The 23,910-nt window shown below is 44.6% G+C and overlaps 8 non-coding genes across 8 annotated transcripts; 6 read left to right on the forward strand and 2 right to left on the reverse strand.

Moving 5' to 3' along the window:
• Window positions 1-3,835: 3,835 nt before the first annotated feature.
• On the reverse strand, window positions 3,836-3,908 carry trnar-ccu (transfer RNA arginine (anticodon CCU)). Its single transcript has one exon. It is a non-coding gene; the product is annotated as a tRNA-Arg (tRNA).
• A 2,381-nt stretch (window positions 3,909-6,289) lies between these two features.
• Window positions 6,290-6,362, reverse strand: trnar-acg (transfer RNA arginine (anticodon ACG)). Its single transcript has one exon. It is a non-coding gene; the product is annotated as a tRNA-Arg (tRNA).
• A 5,514-nt stretch (window positions 6,363-11,876) lies between these two features.
• Window positions 11,877-11,950, forward strand: trnai-aau (transfer RNA isoleucine (anticodon AAU)). The gene has a single exon. It is a non-coding gene; the product is annotated as a tRNA-Ile (tRNA).
• Window positions 11,951-14,145: 2,195 nt separating this feature from the next.
• Window positions 14,146-14,219, forward strand: trnai-aau (transfer RNA isoleucine (anticodon AAU)). Its single transcript has one exon. It is a non-coding gene; the product is annotated as a tRNA-Ile (tRNA).
• A 2,194-nt stretch (window positions 14,220-16,413) lies between these two features.
• trnai-aau (transfer RNA isoleucine (anticodon AAU)) lies at window positions 16,414-16,487 on the forward strand. The gene has a single exon. It is a non-coding gene; the product is annotated as a tRNA-Ile (tRNA).
• Window positions 16,488-18,052: 1,565 nt separating this feature from the next.
• Window positions 18,053-18,123, forward strand: trnag-gcc (transfer RNA glycine (anticodon GCC)). Its single transcript has one exon. It is a non-coding gene; the product is annotated as a tRNA-Gly (tRNA).
• A 559-nt stretch (window positions 18,124-18,682) lies between these two features.
• trnai-aau (transfer RNA isoleucine (anticodon AAU)) lies at window positions 18,683-18,756 on the forward strand. Its single transcript has one exon. It is a non-coding gene; the product is annotated as a tRNA-Ile (tRNA).
• Window positions 18,757-21,967: 3,211 nt separating this feature from the next.
• trnar-ucg (transfer RNA arginine (anticodon UCG)) lies at window positions 21,968-22,040 on the forward strand. Its single transcript has one exon. It is a non-coding gene; the product is annotated as a tRNA-Arg (tRNA).
• Window positions 22,041-23,910: the final 1,870 nt, after the last annotated feature.

Raw genomic sequence — 23,910 nt, forward strand, 5'->3', positions numbered from 1 at the left:
ACCATCGCTAAAGAAGATGGAGCAGAAGGCTCCACAGCCGAAACGTTGTGCTTCTTTTCTTCTCTTTTCAGCATGGAGTAAACCTTTGCTTTATCCTTTGCAGCCTAAGCATGCTGACGCAGCTACCTTTCTCTTAACGCGCCTCAATCATTATTCACCAAAACGATCAGCAGAATAAGTCGCCTTTGTGGTGATGTCACTCCTCTGCTTCACAAATGTCCTTAGTGACGGGCCATTTCTTTCTGCCATTTTTCCGGAGCGGTTATTGATTGCTCCATCATTTCCCTCTTACTTTCCATCACTAGATTGAAAAAAAAAACAGAAACAGGCTGACAGGACGACAATCAAATTGCAAAAACTCATCAAAGCACTCGATAGAGTATTTGAATCCACAAGTAGCTACGAGCAACTTTGTCCTGGCTTGCATGAAAGTCGGAAAATGTCAAAAAGAAAAAGATGGTGGCTTTTTCATATTCGTTCTTTTATTTTTAGTTCGTTGCTGCTTCTGTCCATTGTCCTCCTGCCTGGCTCTTGACCTGTTTGAACGCACACAGTAGACTTTCATGCAGGGGATTTGTCCTGAGCCTCTGTGAAAGACCCACCCACCCCCATAAATAACTGCTCTAGAAACACATGAATGCAAAACTAAACCACAGCTTAAAGAGGAGCTTGTCATGACCGCCAGGCAGTTAAGACCAACTCTTAAGCGATCTAATCAGCACCAGCAGTGGGTGATTATTAACAAACGCCGCCGCACGAGTTAACCCACCTGCACACACTCCACCGTGCGGTACGCAGTGCTATTTTTACCATCTTTACCTGCTTCCCGCTGGTATTGAGTCTACTCCTTGAGAGCTCTACCTGGCGTTTTTTCCATTACCTCGTTTATTCTGGATATTGGACTCCCCTTCTGCCTTTTCGACTTTGGACCTCGCCTCTCACCTCGGACTGTTTGCCACCAGTGTTCTCCCTGGATTACGACTTACCTTACGCCTCTTGACCATGAAACAAAGCAAAGCAGAGCAAAACAAAACGAACAAACGAAAACCCTCACGTCCCGCACTTGCATATAACGCCGTTACATGCCCAAGCGGTATTGTACGTCATCCTAGCACTGCACCCCGGGGCGTATGGTATATGGGAACGAGCACACGCCACGAATCGTCTCGAATCACTCCCTACAGCTGTAAGGCACCTTGAAGCGTGCACCCCCAACATTCTTCTTTGCGCATCTGTGAAAGGTAAACTCTTGAGCAAACTCTGAACCAGCTCTAAGGAAACTAATCCGATTAGACGTTACTTTGACTCATCCTTTAAGGGACCCTTGTTAATTGGAGAATCCAATGATTTCGAATGAATTCTGTATGCGTTAAAAGACAGCTATACACAGAAAACATGCAGGACACTTCTCATGATGTTTCCCGAGCCGAAACACAGTGCGTTTTTCCAAGCCATCTGACAAAGCCCTCCCACTGAAAACTGCAGCAGATCATGTAAAGACTTTCAACTTTGTAACTACTGCACGCACGCACAGGAAGCAGAATAAATTCCTCTTTTCAAACTGTCAAAGGTTTGCTTTGCGAACACTGCAGGACATCGCACAATCGCTTTTGAACGGGGACAAACGATTTCTTATGGGGCGCAGTAAGTACAGACGTTTAAAAAGCTCCACTCATGCCGACGATGCAGCATGAAGAAGCGCAACCTAACGTTTGCATTCCTAGCAAATTCCTTTTATTTTTTTATAAATAAAGACAGTCTTGTTTAACAAACAACACACACAACATTTTACATTGTCAATTCAGTTCAAATCAATGTATTTCTATATAGCGCCTTTCACAACAAGGGCTTCCCAAGGCACTTAACAATGCAAGTTGTTAAGAACCTTGTGTCTAATATTCCGCCTAGGTAACGTGCTGTCTCTTTGAGGCAAATGTTTAAATCCTCTGAGTTAAGTGCTGAAGTTATAGTAGTCCTATCAGTATTGTTGCCTCCGATCAACAGATCCTCAGTTTTCTCAGAGTTGAGTAACAAAAAGTTTTCACACATCCAAGTATTTCCTTCATTAATGCATTTAACTAAAGTGATAATAGAAGAGCTGTCGTTTGGTGTAAACAAAATGTTTATTTGAGTGCAATCAGCATATGAATGAAAGTTCATATTATTTTTTCGGATTATCCTACCTAGCAGCAGCATGTAGAGAGAGAGAGCAATATTGGTCCCAGCACTGATCTTCTGGTACCCCAAATTGAACTGGTGACATTGATGAAGCAGTACAATTATTAGATATTTGAACATAATGAAAACGATGAGTAAAATGTGAAGTAAACCACTGAAGGACGGTTCCAGATAAGCCAACCTCAAACTCAAGCCTGTGTAACAAAACAGAGAGGTCAACCGTGTCAAAGGCAGCTCTAAGATCTAGAAGCACAAGCACTGTTGCATTCCCCGCATCAGTAGCTAAGAGAATATCATTTACGACTCTTGTTAATGCAGTTTCAGAAACCAGACTGAAATTTCTCAAGTATATTATTTGAATCCAGATACGATTGACGTTGGGCAACAACTATTCTCCCAAGACTTTTAGATTGAAATGGGACCTTTGAGACAGGCCTGTAGTTGTTAAGAACTTGTGGATCCAAATTTGACTTCTTAAGGAGCGGTCTAACAACCGCTACCTTAAATTGATCAGGTACAACGCCTGACGCAAGCGATGCATTCATCATACTAATTATAGGTCCTGCCAGTCCTTCGAGGGAATCTTTGACTAGCTGAGTGGGGATGGGATCTAGCGAACAGGTGGTTGACTTTGTCTTATGTCTGTGTTTATGAATCCACCATAAGAAGAAATCTGAACAGGAGTGGTGATCATGCGAGGTCACCATGGAGGAAACCACTGCTCTCCCCCCCAAGAAAACCACCACTGCCCCTCTCAAGTTTGCTAAAGACCACATGGATGTTCCACAGCAACTCCTGGAACAATGTTCTGTGGACAGACGTGACAAAAGTTGAACTTGTTGGTAAATGTGCACAGCGTTATGTTTGGAGATAACAAAACACTGCATACCAACTCCAAAACCTCATCCCACCTGGGAAGCATGGCGGAGGCTGTACGGCTTGCAATCATCGAGGGACCGATGAATTCCAAGATGTATCAGGAAAATCTACAGCAGAATGTCAGGGTGTCTGCCTGTGATCTAAAACTCGAAAGACGCTGGGTCATGCAGCATGACAAAAACAAAGGAGTACATCAACAACAGAGTGGCTGAAACAGAAGAAATTCCGTATTTTGGGATGGCCAAGTAAGAGTCCTGACCCCAATCCCATTGAAGTACTGTGGCGTGATCTGAAGCAGGCCGTTCAGTGCAAGACATCCCAAAAATATACATGACTGAAACAGTTTTTCATAGAGGAATAGGCCAAAATACATCCTAACCGCTGCTCAGGTCTGACCAGCCGCTACAGAAAGTAGGGGTTGAGGTTTTTGTCATAAAGGAGGTTCCACTAGCTCCTTAATATAAGGGTTCACGTACTTTTTCCATCAATGACCTTGATTGTTTTAACCATTTGGTCAATAAAGAAACAGCAATGTCAAATGTTGGGCGTGTGTTGTTTGTTAAATCAGACTCTCTTTATTAATTATTATGACTTAGATAAAGATAAGATCACATGTTAGGAGCCATTCATGCAGAAATCCACATCATTCCGAAGGGCTGTTTACAAAAGTTTTTCTCCCAACTGTATGTGAGAGAAAAGCAGAGACGCTCACTGAGTAAGGTGGGGTTGCAGCTTTGCAAATCACAAGGACATTTGTACGCTCAAAATGGGACAGGAGCACCCCAGATGGGACTCAAACCCACAATCCCTGGCTTAGGAAGCCAGTGCCTTATCCATTAGGCCACTGGGGCACACTGGGGAAAGTTAGGCAGCAGAAGGTTTACTGTGACCTGAGAAGGACCGGCATCCAATCACGGTGGTACACACACACACACACGCTCTCACTCATCTGAGCTACACAGCTACCAAGATGATCTCAGGTGCGCCGAGTTGGTACGGAACATATTGAACTGATCGACGGCGAATTGTCTCTCAGACAGGCTTTTCACCTCTGAGCTCCCTGACTGACAGTAATCAGCTAGGTAGTGAAACAGTCAGCTGCTTCTAAGCCTTAAACAGCTGCATCGCGGCGCTTCCACAGAGAGATGATTTGAAAGCCAAACATCGCCCATTGGGAACACCTTACTATCACTAGTTTAAGAGACTCTTAAGGTCTTGCAGAGGTGCCTGTCTAATAGCATGCGCTTTGCAAGCTATAGGTGTTTAGGCTGAGGCAGAATGCCTGTTAACAAAATGTTTTTCTAAAGGGGCCTTGCACTCTTTTCCAAGCAATGGTCACCATCCCCACCGAGTGTCACAATGTAGTCATGTCCTAGGACATCACCTGTTAGTCTCCATTTGTCTGCCACCAACACTTTAGGTTACGGGGTCACAACCGCACCCCGGAGACCAGAGGAGCCGTTGGCGTTCTGGCGGCGCAGATTGGGCTGAAGGTGGGGCGCTTGAATCTCGCTGTTGGAGGCCGTCTGAAACTGACCCAAGCCTTTCCCTTGAATTAAATGTAAATAAGAAATGAACCCCAGATGCACATGGAATCAATCACGTGTTTCCTTTGAGCCGTTTCAGAGACTGCTCCAGAGTTTACCTTGCACAGATGCGCAAAGATTAATGATGGGGGTGCACGCTTCCAGGCGTCTTACAACTGTAGGGACTGATTAGAGACAATTCGTAGCTTGTGCTCATTTCCCTCTATTCCCCGTGTTGCAGTGGTAGGATGACGTAAATTCCTGCTTCGACACGTAACGGGATTATAATCAAGTGCAGGAGCTGAGGGCTTTAGTTTTGTTTCGTTTTCCATGGCGATCGTAAGCGCGCAAATCAAAGGCAATTCCTGCGTCTAACACGAATGTAAATGCTTTTGAAAGTGCAGTGTGGTGCAGCTTGTAAAATCCTTGTCCACATTTTTGGTTTGTTGATGTTTTTTCTGTCTGCCAAAGTTGCATTTTGACATCCGGACTGGGGGACTTTACCATTTGAACGTGAAGCCAGCCTTAAACCCTCTGAGGCGTGTCTGTCTGCCGGCACGAATCTTGGAAAGGTATTTTTTTTAACGAAGACCAACTTTAAAAAGGTTTCCGCAGCCACCTCGCAGTCCGTGTTTGATTATAGGAGGAATGCGGCGGCATTGAGCTCGCATTTGTCGTGCTCGAGTGGTTAAGGTGATGGGCTCGAAATGCGTTGGGGCTTCCCCGCGCAGGTTCGAAACCTGCCGACTCCGGCGTCTGCCGCACGTCGCCTTGTGCCTGCGCGGCAGAGGCGAAGTGCCGCTTCTCCTTTCCTGGTACTATAAAAACGCGAAATCGTTTGGACCCGCTGCCGTGGAAATCAATTCTTCAGATAACCACGCATTTTGCGTTCGCACCTCTGGTGCTCTACTTATGCCTTTGAAAACCTAATGAATAAAGCTGAAAGAACCGACACGATATGTAGGTGCTGGTAAAGCAGGCAGTAAAGAACTGTTAACAGCAAGGGTTTCAGTGGGTTAACTGAGGAGAAGGCGTGATCGCTAATTGTTGACTTTGTATTTGGTGTTAGAAACACTCTTACTGTGCATGACGTGCAACAAATGTAGCCACAGAAATTGCATCACGCTTTCATGTATGCTATTGCAGACACCAACGTTGCCTAGATAGAAAACCGAAATAGCCGTGGGTTTGCTTGCTGGTCTGAAGGATCTCTCTTCGAATCTCTATCATTTGTCAATGAAAGTAAAAGGCGCTGCAATCTCATACGTTCAGAATCAAACCCGCAGCTGTTGTTCGACTTTATTTCTTGACTAATTACAACTGAGTGTCGCATGAGCAGTTACGTAAACTTGTCTGGTATATTTGAACACAAATGCCGTTCTTCAATTAAAACTAACAGTACATTGTCAGGGACATTCAGTTCTATACAAACAAGAGACAGACAAGAGAATATTTCTACCGTTCATGTGGACTACGTGTTGAATTACTGATCGGAATAATTGAAAGGTTCGGGCTCATAGCCGATGCAGTGCGTGCTAATTAGAACAGCAACGCTGAGCTCTCAGCACCGTACTGAGCCCAGGTGTTTTTCTAAAGCTGTCAGGTGCAGTTCATTTACATGAAGGAAATCTCTTACTGGGTACGATTACAATGCAGTAAGTAGCACAGACTACTTAGGGAGTAGCCCGATGCGTTTAAAAACGACCCGAGCCAGGCAGGAGTCGAACCTGCAATCTCCTGATTCGTAGTCAGACACGTTATCCATTGCGCCACTGGCCCTGGTGTGACACTGCAGGACTGTAACCCAGTGAGATCAGCACTGCAACTAGTAAAATATTACCCCCGGTCCATTCTTTTCCAAAAGTGAGAAACACCTGTTTTCTACATCTTGTCTGTTTTAAAACCATATCTCTTTAAACCAAACCAAGAGTTTGTCTTTTGCACTGATATTCTGATTCATTTCGATTTCAAAGAAAAAAAAAACATTATCTTCCAAAGCATCATAAAATTGTCCATTCTTCCAGACTCTACTTCTCTCTTGTAGTAGTACAGCAGACCTTTCCAGGTGAGCAGATCACAGAGTCCGAAATATGCTTCCTCCATCAAGCAAAGTACCTGAACATGACTCTGTCTTCATAAAAGCGCCCCTGTAATAAAGAAATTAAATCCGAAATCAAGAGGGCAGTTGCCTACTGAAGTTCAAGAAGTCATCAATTTTAACCTAGCAACACATTAAAGGCTGCATCTATACAAGTACGATTCTAGAAATGCTCACCAGATTACGTTTTAAGAAGGAACTGCGCCTCAGGTTCCGCCGAGATCTTAACTTGGATGGCAGGATTCAGAGTCCAGAGTGTGGACTGATGGCGCACGGAGGGTCCACATACTGTGGATCCCTCAGTTTTCTTCCGCGTGTTTAAACCGCCAGCGTGTGACTCCCCTGTCCCCGTGACCTCATTGCTCTGCTCTCTCCTCTGTGCAGCCGAGCCCGATTCACGGTAAAGTGAAAAAAAAGATGCCCTCAACGTGGGATTTACTCTGGATCGAGGATAGATGTCACCTTTTTATCGTTGAACAGGATGTATGTGATGTGGCGACTAGGTTCAATTTTGTATCCTCTTTAAAAGATTAAGGACTGGGGTGAGCGTGATTTACCACCCTTTCAGCTAAGAACCCGACATGAGCACCGTTTAAGCTGCATAGACTCGGTCGTTTAACTCTTCTCCATTAGCAGGGTTAAGGTTAAAGAAAAAAAACATTGCTGACTTCTTTTTTTTTGCCAGCCGCTAGCGCTGATTAGCAATGTTTGTATTTCATGTTTTGCAAATTCCATCAATTTTAAGAAAAACAAGTCGCGTTAAAGACAGGAAATGAATACTTGCATTTAATTAAGTCTAGCCGTAGGCGGTTATCCACTGGGATTCAGACCCAGGGCCTCCTGTTTACTAGACAGGCGCTTTAACCAACTAAGCCGCAGCGCCCCAGGAGTGCTGTCCTTTTGCAGCCACTTGGACACACCACTCAGACACATCTGCATTCGGTGTGTGCTCCGCCTGCTCGCTGAGCAAGTTGCCACCTTTACATACAATAGCAACATCGACACCAAGAGAAAGGATGACAAATGGCTTTTATCTGGAACTTTTCATGTCCAAGGAGCTCAATGTGCTTTCTGTGTACAACAGGGCCACTGAACTCCACGCTGGCCACTGAACCACAGCAGTGGCTTGCTGGCTTGACATCTCCCAAGGAAAATGTTGAAATCGCGTGTGGAACAGGAAATTGACCCTCGAGTACGAGGGAAAAAAAAGAAAAAGATCATCTGGAGCATCAAAGGTGCATCATTTGGACACTTTGTGGGCTTGAAATACAAAGAAAATCATGTTCTATGGTACAAGATAAATACAAAACTTAAGCTTTTATTATAATTAGATTTGTTTATAAAGCATAAGCAATCATTTATTACATTAATATATGTAAAAATAACATTTTAGCATCATACGTTTAGTATATTTAGTCCCTAATGCTGAAAGAAATGATCATAGAACATGACTTCTAACCTTACCTGCGGTGTTTTTGATCCCTATTGCTCAATGCACAGTGAAAGCATTGCATACATGTGTCTGACAATGAGAAATGGGCCCCTGAGACAGTCATTTGCCTGTTTCACAAATTATCGTATTTTACTAGAGATTCTGTTTGGGATTCAGATGTGCATTCGGACAGCAATCCTTTTCAAGAAATGATACGTTCTGGATGAGGTCAAAGGTGCTGGAACACTGTATTTAGGATGTGTTTGCAGTTATTCTGTGTTTCTAGCTTCAACCCAGTGATATATATATATATGCTCACTGATTTTTTGGTACATGCCCAGGGCAATAATCATTATGAGGATTTATTTCCATATGTGCTAGAGGTAGTGTTGTGAAATTCTTCAACACACTGGATCGCAGGTTTAAACCTGCACTCTTACTCCTTAAATACCAACAAATGCAGATATGTAGCAATCATATTGTAGCTGACACTCATTTGCCTGTTTCACAAATGATCATATTTTACTAGAGATTCTGTTTGGGATACGGATGTGCATTCTGACAACAATCTCTTTCAAAAAATGATTTTACCTTATCGCAGCTTTGCCCCTCTTGCCTCTTTGGAAAATATCTCCATCTTGTGGTCGTTGTTGGTAATGTCTTCTTATGCCCTTTTTTTATTTCAATTCTTTATTAGTTGATTCTAGAATCTCTACAATAGATCTGAAAATATCAGTTTTGTAGCAGACAATATGACATTAGTTATAGTCCAATTAAGACTTTATTACCCTGTTTGTAACATAACAAATTAAAATTGATTAAAACTAAGTTTGGAACACCAGGGAACATAAAAAATGATTTTTAGGAAAACCATGAGGTTCTCTGTGTCCGATGCCTGCAAGGGGAGAAAGCTAGAATCCTTTGCTTTTTCAAAATTTGAAAATAAACATCATATAACAACAGCTTTCATTCCTAGGAGTGAAAAATAACCATTTTTGAAGACATATTAGTTTCTAAAACACTACAATAAAGTTAAAAACATCCGTTTTATATTACTTTTAGTATTTTTAGTGAAATTAGTCATTTATTGCACTATTTTTAATATAATCTCTAATTAAAAGTGAATAGAATTAAGTTTGGAGCAACAAGGAACACAAAAAAAAAAGATTTTAAGGAAAAAAATGATGTCTTCTGTGCCAGGTGCCTGCAAGGGGAGAAAGCTAGAATCCTACCCAGGCTCCTGGAGCTCTGTCCTGGCTAAAGGAGGGTGAATCCATCCCCTTCAAAGCTCCATGAAAAAATGATCATTTAAAATTTGAAAAAAAAAACATCATATAACAACAGTTTTCATTCATAGGTGTGAAAAACAACCATTTTTGAAGACATATTAGTTTCTAAAACACTACAATAAAGTTGAAAACATCCGTTTTATATTACATTAATTTTTGTGAAATTAGTCATTTATTGCACTATTTTTAATAAAATCTCTAATTAAAAGTGATTAAAATTAAGTTTGGAACAACAAGGAACACAAAAAAAAAGATTTTAAGGAAAAAAATATTGTCTTCTGTGCCAGGTGCCTGCAAGGGGAGAAAGCTAGAATCCTACCCAGGCTCCTGGAGCTCTGTCCTAGCTAAAGGAGGGTGAATCCATCCCATTCAAAGCTCCATGAAAAAATGATATTTTTAAATTTGAAAAAAAAAACAACATTATAGAACAACATCTCTTGGTCCACAGAGTGCAAAAATCCAACTTTGAAGAAAATCCATTGACTGATCCCCGAATCCTGAAGTTTCTTCGCATGATATCGGGCTTGCAACCACTTTCTGGAAAATGATGAAAAATGCCAAAAATGAAAAAAAAGTTATCAATTCTAGAGCCTAAGAGGAAACTAAGACAAATGTATATCTCCAAATAATTGTATGTGCTTCAGAAGAGCCCAGGAAAGTTTTTTGCATACATGAAACCACGCCCGTTTGCATGTAAGCAGACATGGTTGCACACACGACTGCATGAAAGCACGCGTGCATGCAAAATCATCCTGTTAAGCATTTGAAAAGCCGCACCACGGCGCACTTGAAATAGCTCTTACATTAGTGGTCGACACAGGAATCGCCTTTTTATTTACGCTCTTACCAACGCGATGGAAAGCAAAACAAAGCAAAGCAGAGCAAAACAAAACGAACAAACGCAAAACCCTCACGTCCCGCACTTGCATATAACGCCGTTACGTGCCCAAGCGGTATTGTACGTCATCCTAGCACTGCACCCCGGGGCGTACGGTATATGGGAATGAGCACACGCCACGAATCGTCTGAAATCACTCCCTACAGCTGTAAGGCGCCTTGAAGCGTGCACCCCCAACATTCTTCTTTGCGCATCTGTGAAAGGTAAACTCTTGAGCAAACTCTGAACCAGCTCTAAGGAAACTAATCCGATTAGACGTTACTTTGACTCATCCTTTAACAGTTTTCAGTCTCTGTCTTTAAACACCTTGCTCAGTCACATTCAAGCCACAAGTACTCTTCTCGGATGTTGCACAAACAAATCCTAATGTCTTGAAAGCATTGCGGCATGTTTGTGTCCCACTTCCCGTGGCTGCAGGACGACTGACACGATCGGACAAACACAATCTGTGGCGTTTAGCGTGACATAGTCTTGCAGGCATCGTGCTGTCTTACTGCAATACTATACCACTTGAGGAAACAGTTCATCTGGCCATGAAACTCATTTGAACGTCTAGCTACAGCAACTAACAATAACATGATTTATTCAGGATGTGTGGAACCAGCACGTCCCGGAGACAGCTTCTGAAATCGTGAGCATTCTCTGGTGGTGTCCTGGAGGGCTCCCTCGGGCATGTGTTGGTGGTATAGTGGTGAGCATAGCTACCTTCCAAGCAGTTGACCCGGGTTCGATTCCTGGCCAATGCAGTGGCAAGTGTTTTCAAATGCTGTCACAAGCCTTGGATTGTGACTAGCAAAGCAAAGCCTTTTGAAAGAGCTAAAGCACTGCAAAACGGAATTGAAGGAGAATCTTACAGGGGATTATGAGCGGTGTCTAAATAAATAAATTCACAGCGTCCGCGGATGGCATTTTGCAGCTGGAAGTAGATGTAGACGCTTTTTGCACACAGCACCAAAAAAGCGTCTTTTTTGAAGGTACAGGCATTGAGCATTGGTGGTTCATTGTTAGAACTCTCGCCTGCCACGCAGGAGGCTTGGTTTCGATTCCTGGCCAATGCAGTGGCTTTTGCAGCGAACGGCTCCATCACTTGCATCCCAACTTTTGCAACTCGCAACTGAAAACCCACTGAAGCTAAGCAGGTGTGAGCCAGGTCAGTACCTGGATGAGGGTGAGCTACAGGGAAAAACAAAGCTTCCAGCTGGAAGTGGTGTTAATGGGGCCAGCGGGGAGGCGCTCACCCTGAGGTCTGTGCGGGTCCCAATCTCCCAATATAGTGACGGAGAAGCTGTGTTGTAAAAGGGCGCTGTCTTTTGGATGAGATGTAAAACCGAGGTCATGGTGCTCTGTGGTCATTAAAAATGACCACCAAAACCTTTGACAAAAGCTCTTGGTAATTGATGGTCTTCAATAATGTTTCTCCTTTAGGTACATTTAAAATCAGCTGAATAATGCTGTGAAACCATGAAACCGCATGAGAAAGCCCGTACACTGAATTACACGGCTTTCTATTCAAAGGAGGACAAAAGAAATTCCCTGAGTTCGATTTTTTGCAGCACAGAGAGGAGCGCTGTTGTGAGGCCGGTTAGCTCAGTTGGTTCGAGCGTGGTGCTAATAACGCCAAGGTCACGGGTTCGAGCCCCGTACTGGCTAGGTCCTTTTCTCCTCTCTTAACAAAGCTGTTAGGTTCCTTTCCGTGGTGAGAGGGGTTGTCATGCAACGCTGCAACATAGTGCCGACAGACAAGAGTGTTGCGGGAGAAGAGAAAAGTGTTTGAAGATTTAAGAGTGTCTTAGGTGGAGCCAAAATCAAGTGTCACAAATACAAGTGGGAGGATTTCCAATGTTTAATATGGTAAAAATAAGCGGAAGTTATCTGCCGGTCCGGCACAGTCTGCCATGCTTTTGTCATATACTGTAAAGTGGTGTCGAACTGGGTGTCGAACTGGAGCCTCACCATTTGCATATGTGAGGCTCCAGTTATACATCGAGTGTCACATTTAATGACAAAAATGAAGAGAGTTAAAGCAGCTGGAGAGGTTTTCTTACAACTTTTGAGCTGACACAGTTTTGGAAAATGTTTCCTTCACGCTGCACTGTACAACATAGGCAGCCAAGAGTCTCCAAAACAAAACAGAATTGACAGATAGGAGAAAATTCCCACTCATCCTGAAGTTCCCAAAATCCAGCACTGAGCGTAAACAAAGTGTCTAAGTAGCGTGGGAATGCTAACCCTAACCCTAGCTGGAGTTTGAGCAATCCAGCACTGAGCGTAAAAAGATGAGTCAAAGTAACGTCTAATCGGATTAGTTTCCTTAGAGCTGGTTCAGAGTTTGTTCAACAGTTTACCTTTCACAGATGCGCAAAGAAGAATGTTGGGGGTGCACGCTTCAAGGCGCCTTACAGCTGTAGGGAGTGATTCGAGACGATTCGTGGCGTGTGCTCGTTCCCATATACCGTATGCCCCGGGGTGCAGTGCTAGGATGATGTACAATACCGCTTGGGCACGTAACGGCGTTATACGGAAGGTTTTCGTTTGTTCGTTTTGTTTTGCTCTGCTTTGCTTTGTTTTGCTTTCCATCGCGTTGGTAAGAGCGTAAATAAAAAAGCGATTCCTGCGTCTACCACTAATGTAAGAGCTATTTCAAGTGCGACGTGGTGCGGCTTTTCAAATGCTTGTGGGCATTTCTCTGTTGTTGATTCTTTTTTTGTGTGTAACAAAGTGGCATTTTCATGTCCGAACGGGGAGACTTTATCATTCCGACATGAAGCCACCCTTAAGTCCTCTGAGGCGTGTCTGTCTGCAAGGCTTGTATTTTGGAAATGTTTTTTTGAAACGGAGAACGACTTTGAAATAGGCTTCCGCCGGCGCCTCGCGATCCAGGTAAGATTGTAGCAAGAACGCAGTGGCAGTGGGGCTCGCTGTAGTCGTGGCCGAGTGGTTAAGGCGATGGACTAGAAATCCGTTGGGGTCTCCCCGCGCAGATTCGAATCCTGCCGACTACGTTGTCCGCCTCCAGTCGGTGTGTTTCGGCGCAAGCAAAGAAGCGCGCCTCTTTGCTGTTCCTGGTGGTTTTAAAACGCCCAATCGCTTGTACCCGCTGCCTTGGAAATAAGTTCTTCAGCGTCCGCGAATGGCATTTTGCAGTTGGAAGCAGATGTCGACGCGTTTTGCACAGAGCACCAAAAAAGCGTCTTTTTTGAAAGTCCAGGAACTGAGCATTGGTGGTTCAGTGGTAGAATTCTCGCCTGCCACGCGGGAGGCTCGGGTTTGATTCCCGGCCAATGCAGTGGCTTTTGCAGCGAGCGGCTCCATCACTTGCATCCCCTTGCAACTCGCAACTCAAAAAACCCACTGAAGCTAAGCAGGTGTGAGCCAGGTCAGTACCCGGATGAGGGTGAGCTACAGGGAAAAACAAAGCTTCCAGCTGGAAGCGGTGTTAATGGTGCCGGCGGTGGGGCGCTCACCCTGAGGTCTGTGCGGGTCCCAATGCCCCAGTATAGTGACGGAGATGCTGTGTTGTAAAAGGGCGCTGTCTTTTGGATGAGATGTAAAACCGAGGTCACAGCGCTCTGTGGTCATTCAAAATGACCACCAAAACCTTTGACAAAAGCTCTTGGTAATTGATGGTCTTCAATAATGCTTCTCCTTTAGGTACATTTTAAATCAGCTGAAAAATGCTGTGAAATGGGGGGGCACTTCAGGCCAGTGTAGGATTTGGGTTACAAGAAACATGAAACTGCACGAGAAAGCCCGTACACTGAATTACACGGCTTTCTATTCAAAGGAGGACAAAAGAAATTCCCTGAGTTCGATTTTTTGCAGCACAGAGAGGAGCGCTGTTGTGAGGCCGGTTAGCTCAGTTGGTTTGAGCGTGGTGCTAATAACGCCAAGGTCACGGGTTCGAGCCCCGTACTGGCTAGGTCCTTTTCTCCTCTCTTAACAAAGCTGTTAGGTTCCTTTCGTGGTGAGAGGGGTTGTCATGCAACGCTGCCACATAGTGCCGACAGACAAGAGTGTTGCGGGAGAAGAGAAAAGTGTTTGAAGATTTAAGAGTGTCTTAGGTGGAGCCAAAATCAAGTGTCACAAATACAAGTGGGAGGATTTCCAATTTTTAATATGGTAAAAATAAGCGGAAGTTATCTGCCGGTCCGGCACAGTCTGCCATGCTTTGGTCATATACTGTAAAGTGGTGTCGAACTGGGTGTCGAACTGGAGCCTCACCATTTGCATATGTGAGGCTCCAGTTATACATCGAGTGTCACATTAAATGACAAAAATGAAGAGAGTTAAAGCAGCTGGAGAGGTTTTCTTACAACTTTTGAGCTGACACAGTTTTGGAAAATGTTTCCTTCACGCTGCACTGTACAACATAGGCAGCCAAGAGTCTCCAAAACAAAACAGAATTGACAGATAGGAGAAAATTCCCACTCATCCTGAAGTTCCCAAAATCCAGCACTGAGCGTAAACAAAGTGTCTAAGTAGCGTGGGAATGCTAACCCTAACCCTAGCTGGAGTTTGAGCAATCCAGCACTGAGCGTAAAAAGATGAGTCAAAGTAACGTCTAATCGGATTAGTTTCCTTAGAGCTGGTTCAGAGTTTGTTCAACAGTTTACCTTTCACAGATGCGCAAAGAAGAATGTTGGGGGTGCACGCTTCAAGGCGCCTTACAGCTGTAGGGAGTGATTCGAGACGATTCGTGGCGTGTGCTCGTTCCCATATACCGTATGCCCCGGGGTGCAGTGCTAGGATGATGTACAATACCGCTTGGGCACGTAACGGCGTTATACGGAAGGTTTTCGTTTGTTCGTTTTGTTTTGCTCTGCTTTGCTTTGTTTTGCTTTCCATCGCGTTGGTAAGAGCGTAAATAAAAAAGCGATTCCTGCGTCTACCACTAATGTAAGAGCTATTTCAAGTGCGACGTGGTGCGGCTTTTCAAATGCTTGTGGGCATTTCTCTGTTGTTGATTCTTTTTTTGTGTGTAACAAAGTGGCATTTTCATGTCCGAACGGGGAGACTTTATCATTCCGACATGAAGCCACCCTTAAGTCCTCTGAGGCGTGTCTGTCTGCAAGGCTTGTATTTTGGAAATGTTTTTTTGAAACGGAGAACGACTTTGAAATAGGCTTCCGCCGGCGCCTCGCGATCCAGGTAAGATTGTAGCAAGAACGCAGCGGCAGTGGGGCTCGCTGTAGTCGTGGCCGAGTGGTTAAGGCGATGGACTAGAAATCCGTTGGGGTCTCCCCGCGCAGATTCGAATCCTGCCGACTACGTTGTCCGCCTCCAGTCGGTGTGTTTCGGCGCAAGCAAAGAAGCGCGCCTCTTTGCTGTTCCTGGTGGTTTTAAAACGCCCAATCGCTTGTACCCGCTGCCTTGGAAATAAGTTCTTCAGCGTCCGCGAATGGCATTTTGCAGTTGGAAGCAGATGTCGACGCGTTTTGCACAGAGCACCAAAAAAGCGTCTTTTTTGAAAGTCCAGGAACTGAGCATTGGTGGTTCAGTGGTAGAATTCTCGCCTGCCACGCGGGAGGCTCGGGTTTGATTCCCGGCCAATGCAGTGGCTTCTGCAGCGAGCGGCTCCATCACTTGCATCCCCTTGCAACTCGCAACTCAAAAAACCCCCTGAAGCTAAGCAGGTGTGAGCCAGGTCAGTACCCGGATGAGGGTGAGCTACAGGGAAAAACAAAGCTTCCAGCTGGAAGCGGTGTTAATGGTGCCGGCGGGGGGGCGCTCACCCTGAGGTCTGTGCGGGTCCCAATGCCCCAGTATAGTGACGGAGATGCTGTGTTGTAAAAGGGCGCTGTCTTTTGGATGAGATGTAAAACCGAGGTCACAGCGCTCTGTGGTCATTCAAAATGACCACCAAAACCTTTGACAAAAGCTCTTGGTAATTGATGGTCTTCAATAATGCTTCTCCTTTAGGTACATTTTAAATCAGCTGAAAAATGCTGTGAAATGGGGGGGCACTTCAGGCCAGTGTAGGATTTGGGTTACAAGAAACATGAAACTGCACGAGAAAGCCCGTACACTGAATTACACGGCTTTCTATTCAAAGGAGGACAAAAGAAATTCCCTGAGTTCGATTTTTTGCAGCACAGAGAGGAGCGCTGTTGTGAGGCCGGTTAGCTCAGTTGGTTCGAGCGTGGTGCTAATAACGCCAAGGTCACGGGTTCGAGCCCCGTACTGGCTAGGTCCTTTTCTCCTCTCTTAACAAAGCTGTTAGGTTCCTTTCCGTGGTGAGAGGGGTTGTCATGCAACGCTGCCACATAGTGCCGACAGACAAGAGTGTTGCGGGAGAAGAGAAAAGTGTTTGAAGATTTAAGAGTGTCTTAGGTGGAGCCAAAATCAAGTGTCACAAATACAAGTGGGAGGATTTCCAATGTTTAATATGGTAAAAATAAGCGGAAGTTATCTGCCGGTCCGGCACAGTCTGCCATGCTTTGGTCATATACTGTAAAGTGGTGTCGAACTGGGTGTCGAACTGGAGCCTCACCATTTGCATATGTGAGGCTCCAGTTATACATCGAGTGTCACATTAAATGACAAAAATGAAGAGAGTTAAAGCAGCTGGAGAGGTTTTCTTACAACTTTTGAGCTGACACAGTTTTGGAAAATGTTTCCTTCACGCTGCACTGTACAACATAGGCAGCCAAGAGTCTCCAAAACAAAACAGAATTGACAGATAGGAGAAAATTCCCACTCATCCTGAAGTTCCCAAAATCCAGCACTGAGCGTAAACAAAGTGTCTAAGTAGCGTGGGAATGCTAACCCTAACCCTAGCTGGAGTTTGAGCAATCCAGCACTGAGCGTAAAAAGATGAGTCAAAGTAACGTCTAATCGGATTAGTTTCCATAGAGCTGGTTCAGAGTTTGTTCAACAGTTTACCTTTCACAGATGCGCAAAGAAGAATGTTGGGGGTGCACGCTTCAAGGCGCCTTACAGCTGTAGGGAGTGATTCGAGACGATCCGTGGCGTGTGCTCGTTCCCATATACCGTATGTCCCGGGGTGCAGTGCTAGGATGATGTACAACACCGCTTGGGCACGTAACGGCGTTATACGGAATGTTTTCGTTTGTTCGTTTTGTTTTGCTCTGCTTTGCTTTGTTTTGCTTTCCATCGCGTTGGTAAGAGCGTAAATAAAAAAGCGATTCCTGCGTCTACCACTAATGTAAGAGCTATTTCAAGTGCGACGTGGTGCGGCTTTTCAAATGCTTGTGGGCATTTCTCTGTTGTTGAATCTTTTTTTGTGTGTAACAAAGTGGCATTTTCATGTCCGGACGGGGAGACTTTATCATTCCGACATGAAGCCACCCTTAAGTCCTCTGAGGCGTGTCTGTCTGCAAGGCTTGTATTTTGGAAATGTTTTTTTGAAACGGAGAACGACTTTGAAATAGGCTTCCGCCGGCGCCTCGCGATCCACGTAAGATTGTAGCAAGAACGCAGCGGCAGTGGGGCTCGCTGTAGTCGTGGCTGAGTGGTTAAGGCGATGGACTAGAAATCCATTGGGGTCTCCCCGCGCAGATTCGAATCTTGCCGACTATGTTGTCCGCCTCCAGTCGGTGTGTTTCGGCGCAAGCAAAGAAGCACGCCTCTTTGCTGTTCCTGGTGGTTTTAAAACGCCCAATCGCTTGTACCTGCTGCCTTGGAAATAAGTTCTTCAGCGTCCGCGAATGGCATTTTGCAGTTGGAAGCAGATGTCGACGCGTTTTGCACAGAGCACCAAAAAAGCGTCTTTTTTGAAAGTCCAGGAACTGAGCATTGGTGGTTCAGTGGTAGAATTCTCGCCTGCCACGCGGGAGGCTCGGGTTCGATTCCCGGCCAATGCAGTGGCTTTTGCAGCGAGCGGCTCCATCACTTGCATCCCCTTGCAACTCGCAACTCAAAAAACCCACTGAAGCTAAGCAGGTGTGAGCCAGGTCAGTACCCGGATGAGGGTGAGCTACAGGGAAAAACAAAGCTTCCAGCTGGAAGCGGTGTTAATGGTGCCGGCTGGGGGGCGCTCACCCTGAGGTCTGTGCGGGTCCCAATGCCCCAGTATAGTGACGGAGATGCTGTGTTTTAAAAGGGCGCTGTCTTTTGGATGAGATGTAAAACCGAGGTCACAGCGCTCTGTGGTCATTCAAAATGACCACCAAAACCTTTGACAAAAGCTCTTGGTAATTGATGGTCTTCAATAATGCTTCTCCTTTAGGTACATTTTAAATCAGCTGAAAAATGCTGTGAAATGGGGGGGCACTTCAGGCCAGTGTAGGATTTGGGTTACAAGAAACATGAAACTGCACGAGAAAGCCCGTACACTGAATTACACGGCTTTCTATTCAAAGGAGGACAAAAGAAATTCCCTGAGTTCGATTTTTTGCAGCACAGAGAGGAGTGCTGTTGTGAGGCTGGTTAGCTCAGTTGGTTCGAGCGTGGTGCTAATAACGCCAAGGTCACGGGTTCGAGCCCCGTACTGGCTAGGTCCTTTTCTCCTCTCTTAACAAAGCTGTTAGGTTCCTTTCCGTGGTGAGAGGGGTTGTCATGCAACGCTGCCACATAGTGCCGACAGACAAGAGTGTTGCGGGAGAAGAGAAAAGTGTTTGAAGATTTAAGGGTGTTTTAGGTGGAGCCAAAATCAAGTGTCACAAATACAAGTGGGAGGATTTCCAATGTTTAATATGGTAAAAATAAGCGGAAGTTATCTGCCGGTCCGGCACAGTCTGCCATGCTTTTGTCATATACTGTAAAGTGGTGTCGAACTGGGTGTCGAACTGGAGCCTCACCATTTGCATATGTGAGGCTCCAGTTATACATCGAGTGTCACATTAAATGACAAAAATGAAGAGAGTTAAAGCAGCTGGAGAGGTTTTCTTACAACTTTTGAGCTGACACAGTTTTGGAAAATGTTTACTTCACGCTGCACTGTACAACATAGGCAGCCAAGAGTCTCCAAAACAAAACAGAATTGACAGATAGGAGAAAATACCCACTCGTCCTGAAGTCCCCATAATCCAGCACTGAGTGTAAACAAAGTGTCTAAGTAGCGTGGGAATGCTAACCCTAACCCTAGCTGGAGTTTGAGCAATCCAGCACTGAGCGTAAAAAGATGAGTCAAAGTAACGTCTAATCGGTTTAGTTTCCTTAGAGCTGGTTCAGAGTTTGCTCAAGAGTTTACCTTTCACAGATGGGCAAAGAAGAAAGTTGGGGGTGCACGCTTCAAGGCGCCTTCCAGCTGTAGGGAGTGATTCGAGACGATTGGTGGCGTGTGCTCGTTCCCATATACCGTACGCCCCGGGGTGCAGTGCTAGGATGACGTACAATACCGCTTGGGCACGTAATGGCATATATGCAAGTGCGGGACGTGAGGGTTTTCGTTTGTTCGTTTTGTTTTGCTCTGCTTTGCTTTGTTTCGTGGTCAAGAGGCGTAAGGTAAGTCGTAATCCAGGGAGAACACTGGTGGCAAAGAGTCCGAGGTGAGAGGCGAGGTCCAAAGTCAAAAAGGCAGAATAAATATCCAGAATAAACGAGATAATGGAAAAAACGCCAGGTAGAGCTCTCAAGGAATAGACTCAATACCGAGCAGCGGGAAGCAGGTAAAGATGGTAAAAATAGCACTGTGTACCGCACGGTGGAGTGTGTGCAGGTGGGTTAACTCGTGCGGCAGCGTTTGTTAATAATCACCCACTGCTGGTGCTGATTAGATCGCTTAAGAGTTGGTCTTAACTGCCTGGCGGTCATGACAAGGTCCTCTTTAAGCTGTGGTTTAGTTTTGCATTCATGTGTTTCTAGAGCAGTTATTTATGGGGGTGGGTGGGTCTTTCACAGAGGCTCAGGACAAATCCCCCGCATGAAAGTCTACTGTGTGCGTTCAGACAGTCACAGGTCAAGAGCCAGGCAGGAGGACAATGGACAGAAGAGCCAACGAGCTAAAAATAAAAGAACGAATATGAAAAAGCCACCATCTTTTTCTTTTTGACATTTTCCGACATTCATGCAAGCCAAGACAAAGTTGCTCGTATCTACTTGTGGATTCAAATACTCTATCGAGTGCTTTGATGAGTTTTTGCAATTTGATTGTCGTCCTGTCAGCCTGTTTCTGTTTTTTTTTTCAATCTAGTGATGGAAAGTAAGAGGGAAATGATGGAGCAATCAATAACCGCTCCGGAAAAATGGCAGAAAGAAATGGCCCGTCACTAAGGACATTTGTGAAGCAGAGGAGTGACATCACCACAAAGGCGACTTATTCTGCTGATCGTTTTGGTGAATAATGATTGAGGCGCGTTAAGAGAAAGGTAGCTGCGTCAGCATGCTTAGGCTGCAAAGGATAAAGCAAAGGTTTACTCCATGCTGAAAAGAGAAAAAAAGAAGCACAACGTTTCGGCTGTGGAGCCTTCTGCGCCATCTTCTTTAGCGATGGTGATGATGTTTACATTGGAAAAACTGAGACACGCATACCAGAGGGGCTTGAACCACCAACCTTTCAGTTAACAGCCAAATGTACTAACCGATTGCTCCACAGAGACTGACGGCCTTTTGCTCCCTACATTTGCAGGTTTATGGTCAAAGAAAACAATCGTTTGCGCTTCTTGTAGCCAGCAATATTTTTTCACTGACAACCAAGAAATTGATTTCATCTTTCACAAAATGTATGGATTTCTTCAAAAACAAGTTATTCCAGAAAGGAAATGAATTCTTGCATTAAACTGAACCAAGCTGTACATGTTTGTCTGAAATGATACATTTGGCACAACAAGACACGGAGAGAGGCACAGCTGGTATTCAGACCCAGGATCGCCTGCTTACTAGGCAGGCACTTTAAGCCACTAGGGAGCACCGCACTTTTACAGACACTTGGACACATCTGCGCTCGGTGTGCACTTAACATAATCTCTGAGCCCGTTGCCTCTTTCCCATTTAATAGCAGAACTGACGCCAAGAGAAATGATGAGAAATGGCATTTATCTGGCACTTCTCATGGAGCTCAATGCCCTTGACACCTCCCCAAGGCGACAGAGCTGTGCATTCTTTGGCGACAACATTTTTTCTTTTGTTTAATTTCTATACTTATTGATAGAAAAAAAAAACGATATGTCATGTACTGTAAGGGAAATGTCTCTTTTCATGGGGAAAGCTAGCACCAGCAAATGTTGTGTTTAGAAGAAGTGATTTAACATGACACGTGACCTAACATACCGGAGCAAAAGCTCACCCAGCAAGCCCTGCTTTACTTCTACAGGAGAGAAGTAGAGTCTGCAAGATGTTCAGCTGGGTAGCTATGTCAGCATGCCTCGGCTGCAAAGGAACAAGTAATAGGTTTATTGCATGCTGAAAAGAGAAGAAAGGAAACACAACGTTTCGGCCGTGAGGTCTTCTCACACCTGAAGAAGCCTCACACCTGTAAAAGGTTCCATGGTTTTCTTTCTTCTCTTTTCAACATGGAATACACCTATTGTCTGCAAGATGTGACAATTTCACGGTGTTTTGGAAGAAAACCTTTTTTCTTTGAATTCAAAATCAATCGGAATTTCAGCACGACACATCAACACTTTTTCTGTTTTAAGGAGATGATATTTTAAACCTGATAAAAATAGTAGGAAACACAAGTTTCTTGCTGTGAAAATTTAGATGGGGAAGTGTACTACTGGTAGCAGTGTAGAGCTCTCTGTGGTGGAGTGCAAGCGCATGTTCTATGGGCCAGTGGCGTAATGGATAACGCGTCTGACTTCGGATCAGAAGATTTTAGGTTCGAGTCCTGCCTGGCTCGTGAGGCTTTTAAACCTCTCAGGTTCCTCGGTAACAGGTTGCCGTCATGTATATGAACTATAGAAAAGCATTTGCCACAACCCGTAAATTAGCACGCAAGTGCGGGCTAGTTAACACAGAACTGTATGGAGATCATCTCCAGCTCCGAGCTCAATTGCAATGAAAAAACATGCAGAACAGAACTGGAGAGCAGCTGAATTTGTGCTCAGTAGGGTGGGGAGGACTCAGCATTGCTATTGTTCTAATTGGCATGAACTGCAGGGGATCTGAATCAGAACATGTCAGTTAGTTCGATCATTGCGTCAATATGTAGGCCACGTTAATATAGAATTATTACTTTGTCTGTCTCGTCTTTGTATATAGCTGAATGTCCCTGACAATTTCATGTTAGTTTTTAAGAACGACATTGGTGCTAATAGATACATATATAGCATATAAGGAACACGTAAAAGTTTAGTCCATGCTGAAAAGATAAGAAAACCGCCACAACGTTTCATCTTGGAATAAATCTTTACTTGTTGTTTTGCAGCCTACCCATTCTGACCTAACTCCTCCCTTGAAATTCCCTAACAGATAAGGGTACGTAACGGCTCATGCGATGCTCAGTTGCAATTTGTCCCAAAACAAACAAGAACAGCAGCTGAGGGTTTGAGTTTGAACATGCACTGTATTAAAGCAGCTTTTATTTCCATTGATAAATGCTAGATATTCCTACAGAGATTCTCCAGGTGAGTAAGCGATTCCTGTTTCTGTTTCTATTTCTGTTTCATATATATATACAGTATATATATATATGTTACATGTGTCTCTGCAATAGTATACATGTGTTATACACTATCAGGGGCTGCTTTTTTGTGCACCTCATCTACAACAAGGTTTTTTTTTTCATTTATGTTTGTGGACCTTCACCATTTGAGGAAGTGAGTTAGATAAGAAAGTTACAGGTATGGTGAGCAATGACTGACAAAGGCACGTACTGCATATTCCTTATAGAAGTGTAAGCAATTTGTTCTAAAAAACACCGGCTAAAGTAAAAACATCGTTAGCAATCTTATTACTTAAACAGAATTAACATCAATAAACTGTAAGGTGCTGGTACATGCGAGTAGATTTGATCTTCTATTAAACAAAAATGCAATTACAGCTCTAAAAAGGTCAACCTAGACTTCTGTAACAGATCTGTTCAGGTCATCGCTGTTCCTCTGACCTTGTGAGTCTTTGGAATTTTAAAAGTGTATTTTGCTTGCCTTTCATGTGGTCTGTGTACAAGTCACTGTGGCGTATGCGGTCCTACACAGCCTTGCTATAGACGTGACGAGCCTCCGCTATGTTGCAATGGAGAAAGGTTCAGTACGGAGCTGCCGAGAAAATTCAGCTGGAAAGCTCGTTGCAGAAAAGCATCGTTATCTGTGTCTAGCTGCAGAGCGTCCTTCGTGGGTGCTGAAGAATCGATTTCACAGGCTGCAGGTCCAGGCGATTTAGAGTGTTAAAGGTCCCAGCGAAAACGAAACGGCGCTGGTCCTTTTAAACGCACGCACGCAACCAAATGCAAAGGACGCCGTAGTCGGCAGGATTTGAATCTGCGCGGGGAGACTCCAACGGATTTCTAGTCCGTCACCTTAACCACTCGGCCACGACTACAGCGAGAGCTACTGCCGCTGCCTTCTTGCTACAATCGAACAGGGAGTGCGAGGCGGCGGCGGCGGCGGCGGAGGCAACTTTTTTCAAGTTCGCTCTCCGTTTAAGAAACCTTTTACGCCATACGTGCAAGCACACACACACACCTCAGAGGACTTAAGGGTGGCTTCAAGTTGGAATGATAAAGTCTCCCCGTTCGGACATGAAAACAGAACGTTCTTAGACAGAAAGCA

The sequence above is a fragment of the Lepisosteus oculatus genome, unplaced genomic scaffold, assembly GCF_040954835.1.
Source record: "Lepisosteus oculatus isolate fLepOcu1 unplaced genomic scaffold, fLepOcu1.hap2 HAP2_SCAFFOLD_67, whole genome shotgun sequence".
NCBI lineage: Eukaryota > Metazoa > Chordata > Actinopteri > Semionotiformes > Lepisosteidae > Lepisosteus > Lepisosteus oculatus.